The 14,033-nt window shown below is 35.9% G+C and overlaps 1 non-coding gene across 1 annotated transcript; it reads right to left on the bottom strand.

The window, feature by feature from the left end:
- Nucleotides 1-13,122: 13,122 nt before the first annotated feature.
- On the bottom strand, nt 13,123-13,230 carry LOC111913620 (small nucleolar RNA R71). Its single transcript, XR_002857571.1, has one exon. It is a non-coding gene; the product is annotated as a small nucleolar RNA R71 (small nucleolar RNA).
- Nucleotides 13,231-14,033: the final 803 nt, after the last annotated feature.

Below are 14,033 nucleotides of genomic sequence, written 5' to 3'. Positions count from 1 at the left end.
TTCTTCATTTCTTTTTAATTTATTTATTGTGTATTTCTAATTTATTTATTATTTATTTATCAAAAAGAGATCAAGTGTACAACCCCTTAAACCTATATTACAACCAGCAAATGAAATTAAAAATCAAAATCAAATATATATTTGTAACCTAACATTAAATAACGTATCTTCCCTGCTTCATCCCTACTACCGGATTTTGCCGCCACTGCCACCCCGGAGTATCACCACTGATGTCGACCCATTCAGATGAAGCCACCACTGAAATCTCATTAATTGGAGCCATCCTTTAATCGCCACCAACAATCATGTTCGATTTCTTCACTTGGAAACGAGATCTCCCCCCCCCCATCGATTTCGAATTGAATAAAATCAAAATATCCTAGAAACATCGACATCTTCAAGCTAACAGCATCAACCATACCATCAACCCACCTCCCTACCTCTCCACCCAACGTGCCCCTAGCCTCTCACCCTCTTCTTCCCATCCCTTTCCTCTATCGAAACCACATTCTAAAATCCCCCATCAAAAATCACAGGTATGTGGGTTATCTACTGTGACATCCCCCATTTTTCATAACCAATTTAAAACAAAAAACAAAAAAAATTATGCTTTTAAGTATTGAAATGCGGATGTTCCCAGTTAATTAAACATTTTTGAAATAACAAAAGTTATTTTACTAAAACCTTCGGGATGTTATTCGTTTATATCCAAACATACGTTACAACGTAAATGAAAAGGTCCTGAAATAACTGATGCAAACCTATACTCTATTCCACTCAACATCCTAACTAGGCAATTTCAACTTTGGCTCCACTAGCTGTGATGCATTAAAATGAGTGGGTGAAGTTTGGAATACCTGGTGAGATACGTTGGGTTTTCAAGCCCATAACATTTTAATGATAAAATATCATTCATGCAGGACATATATCAAGTGTAAATATATAACCTGTCCTAAGACCATCCTAACCAATCCTCACAAATCCTAATTTGACTATCATCTGGAAGAATCACCTTACCAGATGAACCGTCTAAGCAACTGTTTGACTACACCTGCTAGGGGAGTCCTTAGCTAGTGTAAGTCATATAATGCAACCAATGTTCATAGCTTTTGATGAATATGGCTTACCATTTCATCTACGTCTATGGGTTATAAAGCCATGCTAGCAATGTAATTCACAAGTGCGCCTAGAACAACCAATTGTTGGTTATCTACTGTGGTCGATGACCCAGACATATCATCCGATTGTCTGATTGGGACCCACCATTTATGGTCATCCCAAAACAGGGAGGATTACACTTCAATCTGGTCCCACACTCTAACCCAACTATGAGACCTACTAGATGTCAAGCCTATTCGGCACTAAGAAATCCTTTATAATTCTTATTGCTAATCTAAGGCAAGACCTATATGTAAAGGCAATTGATTTCTATAACAATTTCTAATCCAAATGTTACTATCTTATCTTTACAAATAACACATAACACACATAATAGAAGCAACATTTATTAAATGGATATTTTTAAGTTAAGATTATGTTCTTGATAATAAATATGCACTCGCCTGACAAAGTGTATGGTGATTGGTGAATCGGGCAGAGCTACGCCTTACACCTTTCTCGAAAGACCTAGATGTACATAACGCTATGTCTAAGTCTAGTTTCGTACTACGTGGAACTATTATCTTAAGAGTTTAGATTCCTTAACAATTCCAAACTATACATCAATATCAAACATGTAAGGATCAGCCAGTCAGGACAGTCGGGAGGCAGGATCATTTTGACATATAGTCTTTCTGAGATCCAACAACTAAGCTAACGTGGCCATTATAAAAACCTCTCCCATAGTAGATCAATCAACACAAAAACTTGGAATCATTGATAAATCTTAATTATAAGATCCTAGTAATGACTTACAACTATAATTATAAATTACACATGGGCAGAGTAAGTGTAGCTCACTTATAGAGTACAATAGAAGAGAATCGGGATCTAAACGAGCAAAATATTGACTTAGGTTCTTCCTACACGAAGATTATGGAAAGATGATCACTCGAGGGTATCGCAGGGCTTCGCCGCAGGCTAGAATGAAGAAAAATGGGCTAACTATCGAAATTTTCACAGAGATATTGATTGGAGGATGTAGGGAGGAGTGAACGAATGAGCTGGTATTTATAGGTGAGTTTGGAGTCTTGCACACTGTTCAACAGGATGCAAGCCACGTATAAGGGTGAAGTTGATCCACTGGGCTGCAGACACGTGGCACAATCTGGGTGGGGCTACGTGGCTAACTTTGAGTGCATGCTACGCGCGACGCACGTGCGCTTTTGATGTTTTCCAGATTTTCAAAATTGCATAACTCCTTCGTACGAGCTCCGTTTTTGATGTTCTATATATCCATGGAAAGCTCTCGACGAGGTCTACAACTTTCCTTTGGACTCTGGCAGCTATTTTTGAATGTATTTTATTTACATAGGCTTAGTCTATTAAAGCCTGTATAAAATGCATAACTCTTACATACGTCGTCCGTTTTCGATGGTTTTTATATCATCGGAATCTTAACAAAGAGATCTTCTACTCTCGTTTAGATTTTTTTGGCTAACAATCCATCGATCTAAAAATTTGATATCGGTGCGCACACCGCTACGCCGAATTTTCGAAAAATCATAACTTCCTGTAGTGAAGTAAGATTTAGACGATACCTATACACACGAATTCGCTTTTATGACATCTATGAATTTTGTTTAGACTTCGTAAGCTAAAAAGCAATCTAACCTACATTCACTTTTTACGTTATTCATAGCCATGTTGGTTTTATCGCTAGAATTTGGTGCTTCCTAATTTTTTCGTTCTAAGTCGGATTGAGGCGTTCTAGATATGTACGCGATCCTAATTACAAATACTATAACTAGGTTGAGATTATTTTCCCTAAGTGATCTTTTATTTTTGACGTGTATTTTAAATCTTATTTATTTTATTATATAATATATATTAGTATCATATGAAACACATAAGCACAAATTATATGAATAATCCGATTATATTCATTCACAAAATAACTACATGACTTGACCACAAAGGTTACATGTTTGATTACTAAGCCTAGCTGGAAACGCAGGAATTAATATTCTCTCCCCCTTAGGATGATTCTTTCTCGAAATCTTGCATCGGCAAATAGATGTGGATAGCGACTCTTCATGTCACTTTCTGTTTCTCGGGTGAGATTTGACCCTGTTAGGTGTTTCCATCTCACTAGCACTAAGTCAATCATCTTAGGGCGTAACTTCTTTGTCGTACGGTAGATGATTTCTACAGGCTCTTCAACAAGCCGCCTATCTTCGTCGCTCCTTAACTTGGAAAGTGGAAGCCTATCTACTTCTTCTCCCGAGTACTTCCTCAAATACAAAACTTGAAAGGTATTATGGATACCTTCCAGTTTGGCGGGAAATTTTAGATTGTAATCTTGATTCCCTATCCTTTTGAGCATCTTGAATGGTCCTATGAAACAAGGACTCAACTTTCCATGCTTTCCGAATCTAATAAGCCCCTTCCATGACGAGACTTTAACTAACACTTGATCACCCACATCAAATGTTATTGGTTGTCATTTCTTATTTGTATAGCTCTTTTGACGACTTTGGGCATCTAACATCCTTTCCCTAATGACTTTAAGCTTCTCGACGGTTTGATGTATTATATCTGGACCCGTAAAATGCTTCTCTCCTGCTTCTAGCCAACACGACGGCATTCGACACTTCCTTCCATATAGTGCTTCATTGGGAGGCATCTTGATGCTTGAGTGATAAATATTGTTGTAGGAAAATTTGGACAAGGATAGATGGCCATCCCAACTACTCGGAAACTCTAAGGTGCATGCCTGCGACATATCCTTCAAGGTTTCGATAGTTCTCTCACTTTGTCCTTTTGTTTGCGGATGATAGGCAGTACTCAAACACAACTTTGTTCCTAAATCTTCCTATAGACTTTTCCAAAATCTGGAGGTGAATCTATTGTCCCTATCTGCCATGATAGATAAGCGTGCCCCATGAATCCTTACAATTTCCCTTACATAGGTCTCTGCCAACATCTGCAAAGACCAATTCTCCTGTGTGGCTATCAAATGCGCACTCTTCGTAAGTTGGTCTACTACAATGCATTTTATGTCGTAACCTCTCTTTGTATTCGACAACTTTGTTATGAACTCCATGGTAACATCATCCCATTCCACTATGGGTGTTGGTAAGGGTTTCAGACTCCCATATGGCTTCTGATTTTGTGCCTTCACTCTCACACAAGTTATGCATTCCGCTACATAAGTTGCTATGTCAAACTTTATTATCGGCCACCAATAATAGTACTTCAAGTCTAAGTACATTTTGGTGCTTCATGGGTGTATAGAATACAATCTTATGATATTCTTCCATGAGAAGATCTCGTATCCCACCCATCTTTGGCACCCAAATACGATTCTTAAACGTCTTCAACCCTTGTTTGTCTTCTTCAAACATAAACGTTTTGCATAGACGTTCCCCCTTCAGATAACTCTCTTCCAGAGCCCTTGTCCGAGCTTCTTTGATCTTCTCTATAATCGTTGAGATTACTTGAATCTTCAACGATCTAGCTCTCTTTCCTTTAGTAATCACCTTTCTACTCAGGGCATCGACTACAATATTTGCTTTACCATGGTGGTAAAGTGTATCAATTGGTAAAAAAAAAAAATATGAACGATCGTAGGATGCTATGTTTTGATTATTAAGCAATATGAGTATTTTATCAAGAATGGTTGAAGGAATTTAACCTCTTTTATTTAAACAAGTTCTTGTGAAATATAAAACAAGTAACTAATGATAATTTCGTTATGATGTATGACTACGAACCATCACCGGTTTGTGAAAATTAGCATATAACATCATTTGAACGCAACAAACTTAACTTTTGTATCAACATGTATCTAGTTGATAATTAAGTTAGGTTCTATGTAAAACGTGTGCTTAATAGTTGTGGAGGATCTAAATTTGACAAATATACGAACCAAAGTGACAAAACGTGTTTAACGATATGGTTAACCGGTTAAATGTCACGAAATTATACATTGGTCAATAAATTTTATATTTAAATAAATTAAAATATAAAATGAATTATTATAAGGTATTATTAAAATGTATTTAAGTGTTTTTGAATAAAAAGAATAAAACATAAACATTAAAGTTCAAATACACAAAAACTACATTGTTATTTTATACTAAGTATACATGTATGTATTGTATATATGTATTATTATCTAGTGAATGACTAGTTATGGGTCATGACTTAAAGTGATTTCATGTAAGTTTTATCATGTCTAAATCAATTAAGATAAGAGAATTGGTGGAGATAAGTGCCAACTTAACTAATAAGTGCTTAATCACTTAAGACATTTTACTAAGAATGCTTCTTAATCCCTCTTCTAATTTTCGAGATTAAGACCTTCCCTCTCCTTAACTAGAACTCCTAACTAACTAAATAACTAGTAGTTAGTTAGTTAACTAACCCTATCTCTAAGCAACCACCCAAGCAAGTGGCTAGACAAGATCACATCACTTAAACTCACATCCCATCACAAGCTAGTCTAGGTTTTGTCCCCTTATCCTCTTCCACTCTTTCCTCCTTCGTATCCACGAAATTTCCTCTTCATTTTACCCTCATTTGACCAGCCAATACTCCAGGGAATTACTCTCAACCTTCATCTCATTTTCAAGCACAAGAACTTCCTTCCAAAGCCATCAAAACCATGAACTAAAGGGTTGTTGTCCCTTTTGTGTTTCAGCCACCATTTCACCCATATACACCTTCCTTTTTTCTTGATATTTTTACCACCAAATACCCCTGGAAGTTACTTGTTATGATAATCAAAATTATTGATTCAAAACAGTGAGTAAACTACCCTTTTTCTTGCTCTTTTGTTGTGAAATTTTCGTGACAGCAACATAGCCAAAAGAGTGGCTGTTTTGGAGCATCAAACCAACAACCAAAAGTTCATCTTCAACCTTCCATTCACATAAGGTGAGTTCATACCCCTACATTTTCATGTTTTCTTCAAGTTTTAAGGGGGGGGGGGGGGGGGGGAATACAAGTTAGAACACTAAACATAACTTAAATTTAAATGACAGCTTTCTACAGAAAAGTTGAGTCCTGTTCACGGACTGTTTTGACCATCTTAAACTTAATATATTTCAAAAATGTACAATATTCAAATAGTTCAAGTTTATAACTTTATAAGGACTACTCGCACGCATTCATACTATTTTTCTACAATTTATGGCGATTTTTATAAAACTGTCTGTCATTTCAGAAGTGATTTCGGACCAGTCTATGAAGATGTTCATTTTCACACTAGTTTGAGACCACTAAAAATCATAATAAAAATTAGGAACAAAGTAGACTAATTTTATAAACTCTTAGAGGTGACGGATTTAGTTTTTGAGTTACGATGATTTTTCTATGAGTTTTCTAAAAACAGGGACAGTAAAGGTTAAAACTGTCAAAAGTGGTTTATAGATTTATTAACACCTTCTAACATTTTTGAGCAATCTTTATACATTAAGGAAGTTAAAACACAATCATTTAAATATTTTTAATTACCATTTTTACAAAAGTGATAAGTACAAAAAGGTCTTTAGTATCAAACTTAAGGATTATTTCATGCAAAGTTTCTAATAAAAACGTAAGAATATGAACAACAATTACGAAACATACCAAATCCTCTTTTAAAATTTATACATATATATAACCATATACATATATATGCTTTGTTTACAAACTTGTCTTCTACATCAAAAATATACCTATATAGTTTTACGAGAACATCATGAACTGTTACATACTAGAAACACTATTTCAAGAAGTTTACTTTCGCCTACAAGAACAAACGAACATTTTCACAAGTAAATCTGTTTTTATACTAAATTTTGTGAGTTCATACCCTTATAATCCACACTTTTAAATGTTTTATAAATACTTTTATATGCTTTTAAGGGGGGATACAAGTAAAACACACAATTATTATCGTGTGTTATATATATAAAGTTTCATTATACACTTTTATCAACAGAATCATATGTGATTTATAACTATTATAGGGAAACTTTCGTATGCAAAATATATCACGATAACATCATATTTTTGGAAATGAAAAATGTGGTTATATATGTATATATGTTCATATTGGTACTATACAAACGAGACACACTTTTAGAAAACTATAATAGGCATAGTTTTACGAGAACATTACGAACTTTTACATACTAGAAACACTATTTCAAGAAGTTTACTTTCACATACAAGAACTAATGAACATTTTCATACGTAAATCAGTTTTATACTAAATTTTGTGAGACATTAACTTCACGTACGTTCGAGTACGCATTTCAAGTCCTGTATTATATACCAGAATCCCTTGGAGGGGGAGCATGGTGTTTGTGTATAGATCTATACGGGCTTGACAACCCGCGCCCTGACTGTTAGCTACAGTCCACCATTTGGGGTGACAAACGTCAGAACATTCCAACGCCTGAAGAACATTGTGTATAGGCATTTCTAGTCAATAGCATGGTTATAAAACTCACATGGAGTATTAAAAACACATTAATTTACGGGGTTTTTCAGACGTATTGGAAATTTTATACGTGCATACCTTTTCTAGAAACAAACATTGGTCTTGATAGAAGGCTACATCTATGCTAGTAGAAAATATGGGATTTTCTAGGAACAAACAAACAAAACCAAAACATTTCATTTCATACAAACATTGTCATTTAATACTTATGAAACTCACCAGCTTAAATGCTAATCTACTCTTTCAAAACTACTTGTATGTCCCAGGGATTCAGTAATTACAGGTAACAAACAGCTTTTGAAGAAGGGACGATGCGGCGCCAGTTTAAATTCATATTTTGGCATCATATTGTAATTGGTTTTAAACATGTACCTTTTAACAATGTAAACTTTCAATTATATATATGATGGTTGTATTGCGTTCTTCACTATGTATTCATTTGTTACGTTACCACATGAAGTCATCTGCCCCCGAACGTTTCCGCCATTCCAGTTTGGGGGTGTGACATAAAGTATCTCGCAATCTTAGTCCTTGAGTAGCTTCATCCATCTCCTTTGTCTCATATTCAACTCCTTCATAGCAAATAGATATTGGAGGCTATTATGATTTGTATAGAGTTTTCATTTGGTTATGTAAAGATAATGCCTACATATCTTTAGGGCAAAAAAAAACTGTTGCAAGCTCTAGATCATAAGTCAGATAATTTTGCTCATGGGGCTTTAGCAGTCTTGAGGTGTAAGCTACTACTTTGTCTCTTTGGGTAAGGACACATTCCAATCCAATCTTAGAAGCATCACTGAAAACTGTGAAATATTCAGTTCCTTCTGGTAGGAAGAGGATTGGTGCCTCACACAATCTCTTCTTCAATTCACCAAAAGCTCTTTTTTTCTTCTCGCTCCAAGTGTAGACAACTCCCTTTTTTGTCAGGGCTCTCAAAGGAGCCGCAATAAAAGAGAAATTTTGGATGAATCTTCGATAGTATCCTGCCAATCCTAGAAAACTATGGATTTCAGTACGACTCTTTGTGTGTCTCCCACTTCATTACAACTTCTATCTTTGTTGGGTCAACTATAATCCCTTCCTGATTAACTACATGACCCAAGAACTAAATCTCCTATATCCAAAATTTGCACTTGGAGAACTTTGCATCAAGTTTCTCCCTCTTAAGGACTTCCAGTACTTCGCAGAGATGTTTTCCATGATCTTGATTATTCTTGGAGTAAATTAAGATGTCGTTTATGAATACTGTTACTGATTTATCGAGAAAATGTTTACAAACTCGATGCATCAGTTCCAACATTGTTGCTGGATCATTTGTTTGTCCGAACGACATAAAGAGGAATTCATAGTGTCCATATTAGGTTCTAAAGGTTGTCTTCTCGATATCTTGCTCCCTAATCCTTAACTATTGATAACCCGACATGAGATCAGGTTTGGAGAAAAAGTTTTTCCCTATAATTGATAAAACAAGTCATCTATCCTAGGTAAAGGATACTTATTCTTGATCATAGCTTTGTTTAGCTCCCACTAGTCAATACAAATTCTCATAGTATCGTCCTGCTTCTTTACGAACAGTACTGTAATTCCCCAGGGCGATGAACTAGGTCTTATAAAACCTCTGTCAAAAATCTCCTGGAATTGTGTCATTAACTCCTTCATCTTCGTTGGCGGTAAACCATACGACACCTTCGCAATTGGTGTCATGCCTGGAAACAAGTCGATTCTAAATTTTACCTGCCTCTCTGGTGGTAATCCCGGTAATTCACCTAGAAATACCTCGTGAAAGTCTTGCACCATAAGTACATCAGTTATTTCCGTTTTTCGTACTTCGCATCGATTACGTATGCTAGGAATGTCGAACATCCATTTGAAAAACATCTTTTGGCCTTCATCATCATCTTGATGACTCCAGATGTAACTCTACTCTTATTTCCGTAAATGACGAATGGCTTTCTTCCAAGTGGACTAATGCGCACCTATCTTCCATCCACACTAGATGTCTGTGAGGTTCTCTCCCAACCAATCCATGTCAAGAATGACGTTGAACTCACTTAGCTCAAAAGTTAAAAGCTCTAGATTGAATTCATTCCCATCTAAATCTATATGTCCGGCCTCTAACCTATTCCTAACAAGTATATTCCTACCACCAGCTACTTCTACTAAGATAGGGGTACTTAGTTGAAGTGGTGATAGTCTAGGTTTCCTACCAAATTCATGTAATATAAATGAATGACCTGCTCCATAATCAAATAATATCTTTGCAGGAATTTGATTAACTAAGAATGTACCTAAAGCAACATCGGTTTCTTCCTTATCCATGTTGAGGCTCATCTGGTAGCTCCGACCCTTAGGCTTTGGTGACAAGATCCTCGGGATCACCTTCTCCGCTTTTGGGCACTACTCCTTCATGTGCCCCTCCTCTCCAAGAATAAAACAAACTCCTATTTTCACATGGAAATTTACGGAAATATACCCTAGCTTCTTACACTTGAAGCAAACGACAAAGTCGCTGAAATGCTTCTTCCTGCCCTGGTCGCGCCACTTCTCTTCTTGGTTGCTTCAAGATTTGTCTTTTTCTTTCGTAAACTTCTTCTTCTTCTTGATGTTGTTGTTACTTCCCTCACCGTTTCTCTTCTCACCGACCTTAATTCTTTCGGTAGCTCTCTTCTTCATCATTCCTTTAACAAACTTTATAGCCCAGACAACCGCTTCGAAGGTATGTGCCTACTTTACTGGCATAGTGTACTCCCACAATAGCCCCTTGGCACACCAATCAATCTTGTTCAGTTCGTCTGGAACGAGTCATAGGGCAAACTCCATTTTATCAGTGAAGGAATTGGTGTACTCATTCGTTGACATGCTTCCTTTTGTCAAAGCCAGGAATTGATTCTCCAATTCTAGCATCTTCTCATCCAAACAGAACTTCCTCTTGAAATGGGTCAAAATTTTGTCACAAGTCAGTTGTAATAGCTTATTCAAGCTCAAAAATCTTCCCTAACGTGTTCAACTAATGCATCGTTGTACCCTTGAACTGCCTCACACCATAGGTGGTTTCTAGCTTTCCTGTGCATCCACATGTCAGGAAAACTGACTCCATCTCCGATATCCAATGCATGACTCCTACGGGATCTCCGTTCCCGTTAAATGATGATGGCTTGCAAGTCATAAAATCCTTATACTTGTAGTAGCCTCCATGTTCATCATTTCTCTGAACTTCAAGTTGCTCCGGTCCTTAATAACTTTCTACGTCATCATTATTTCCTTCTTGGACCGTCATAGCATGTGAAGGAATTGGTTCGTTGTTGAGTTGTTCAACAACTACTGGCGCTCTTCCTCTACTATTAGCTAGCTCCTGAGCTAATGACTCCCTAGAATCACGTTGCTTTTGATTGAGCATTTCTTGCATCATCGCCCAAGCTTCATTCATCGGGATTAGCACAACAGCTGCTCCGATGTTTGGAGGTGTTGGACCTCCTTCGTTCGTGACGATTTGATATTCCCATATTTATACACGTTTTTAGAAAATATTTTAGTACATTTTAAGTAATATTTTGTTTAATTGAAAAGATATGTGATACTTGTTGAATTAAATTGTATTTTGCAGCCACAAATAGACAGTCTTGAAGAATAAGGAACATAAGTGGCCAGCATTGGAACTTTGGAGGATTGGAGCTTAAAAAAAGAGAAATCTAGCTGGAAAACCAAGCTCACAACATAAGACATCAATTCTCACGACGTGAGGAGGGAGTTTCTAGAAGATTAGTACGCGGAAGCCAGAATCCTTGCACGATGTGGACTAATACCAAGCTTACGACGTGAGACTCCTATCTCACAACGTGAGCCACGGTTTTATGAAAACTATATATATATATATATATATATATATATATATATATATATATATATATATATATATATATATATATATCCCTTTGTATTTACGATTTAAAAAGCTTTGGGAGGAAGGATATTCTGAGATATTCGAAATTGGAGGTCAGTAACCTGCGAAAAACACACCCTTGAAGGAGAGATCACTTGAAGATTAAGAATTTGAAGATTATAACTCTACACTCGGTTTGCATTAATTAGACTGTCGATTTCTTATGAACTTGTGTGTTTGATTTCAGTTATGAGTAGCTAAAATAGTTTACTTTCATTTAGCTAGATGAAACCTTAGAACTATGGTTTAGTTTATTATTTTATGGATTTATAAAGTTGGATTTATGCTTGTGTTTGATTATCATTACCTAGCATGTTAAAGTTTGTAACTTTGTTAGTTAAATTAAATTTTAGTGTATCTTAGTGACCATTAAATTATATGAACATGTTTACCTAGTAGTTTAGTGACTATTAAATTGCTAGAGCTAAGAGTGACCACATCTAGATAAGTAATAATAGTAACAACTTTAACTGTGATAGAGAACATAATTGTGATCATAATTGTGTTTGCTTAATTGTCTTAGATAAATCTTACATAGCTCAATTATAATTAATAACTAATTATGTGTTTCCTTGTGTATGACTATATATAATAGTACATGAATTAGTGAAAATATTAGTATATTGTACCAACATTGTGAATTACATAATAATTGGTAACCAACTTTATTAATCCAAAAATAGGAGCTAACCATAGGAAAAGGTGGATTTGAAACAAAACGAAAGTATTTTAAATATATTGATTACAACCGTCTTTAGTTGAGTGCTTAAGTTTTTATATACTTAAAAAATCAGATAAAACTCCCTTTTAACTATTGTTTGCTTTTAGATTAATCTTTTAGTAGTTATGTTAGTATACTAAATCCGTTCCTTGAGTTTGATACACGATTATTCGTGTTATACTAATTGCGATTAGGTCCATTGCATATATATATTCAAGTTTTTGGTGCCGTTGCCAAGGAACATATATTTTAGTTTTTACTTTAACTGTTTTAGGTTAATCGATCCCTTTTGTGAGGTAAAAACCACAAAAGTTAATTTTCTGTAACTTTTATTTTTCTGTTTGTTCAGTTCTCACGACGTAAGGTCTCAACCCTCACAACGTGAGTTTAGTAGTTTTCAGTTTTTCGTTTTTTGTTTGCTTTTAGTTCATTTTTAGATTTTTGTTCCTTTTACGCATGTTTTTCTAGTTTTGTTTTAGTGGGAAACATGGCATACATTACTGACAAGACGATGGAGGCATTCAAGAAGGGAATTCGTGAGGACACCGGTCTGGGTGTTGTGCAACACAAAATTCTGGATACGACAATTTTTGAGCTCAAGGAACATATTCTTTTCGCACTAAAAGATATCATATTCTAAGGAAAAGATCATGAAGATGCATACAAACATGTCGATGAAGTCAATGACATCGTCAATTACTTTAATATTCCAAACATTCCATGAGAAACGATGTTGTTGAGAATGCTTCCAGTCACCATCAAAGGAACGGATAAGATTTGTTGAAGGCACTCCCAACTGGTGCAATAACAACAAGGGCAAAAATGCATGAAGAATTCCTCCAACAATTTTGCCCACCATCAAAGTTCTCTAAGCTTAAGAAAGCTATAGCCAATTTTGAGCAACAAGCAGGGGAGTCATTGTATGAAGCATGGGAAAGATATAAGGGATTGCTAAGAAATTGTCCCTAAAATGATCATAATGAGCAACAAGAAGTATCTATATTTTATGATGGGGTAAGCGTAACAACTAGGTAAGTCCTCGATTCTCAAGGTCCTCTTACAAAGAAGAATCCCACTACAATCAAAGAACTAATTGAAGAATTTTCAGAGCATTCAAGAGAATATCACAACCCTCGACAAGACAAAGCAAGGGGATTCGGAAATGGTGCTTCGGAGGACATGGTGGTAGTTTTAGCAATGTTGAGTAACATGGATCGAAGAATAACTAAAATGGACCAATCCATACACCCTATGCGTGTGGGTTGTGAAATTTGCAATAGGCTACATTTGACAAAAGACTGCCACTTAGACGAAAACAGGAATAGAAAATTGCAAGTTTGTCATTCTAGTGGAGACTGATTTGATGAAGATGGGAGGAAGCCAAAGAAAGAATGGTTGCCATATGAAGAGTACAAGAAGCAAAAGGAAGAAAAATATCGGCAAACCAGACGAGGCTACTACTAAAAAGAACAACCACAACCCGAGAAGAAGGTGGATTTAGAGTCAAAGCGTTATAGGTTCATGGAGGCCTCGAAAAAATGTCATGATGTAACTGATGTTACCATTAGAAACCAAAAAGCTTCCATAAAAAAATATTGAGACTTAACTCGAGCAATGGACCACACTACTTCACGAATGGTTACCACTTAAATTTCCCGACCAAAATACGCAACCACATGCCATGGCTATATCCACTGAAGAAGACACCATTTTTGAGTTCTTGGAAGCATTAAAAGAAGACACAAAGCAACCCGAGTCAATACAAAACAAAAGAAGATTAA

This window comes from Lactuca sativa, chromosome 1, assembly GCF_002870075.4.
Source record: "Lactuca sativa cultivar Salinas chromosome 1, Lsat_Salinas_v11, whole genome shotgun sequence".
Taxonomy (NCBI): Eukaryota; Viridiplantae; Streptophyta; class Magnoliopsida; order Asterales; family Asteraceae; genus Lactuca; species Lactuca sativa.
The sequence above is the reverse complement of the archived record's forward strand: the minus strand, read 5'-3'. Positions and strand labels throughout refer to the sequence as shown.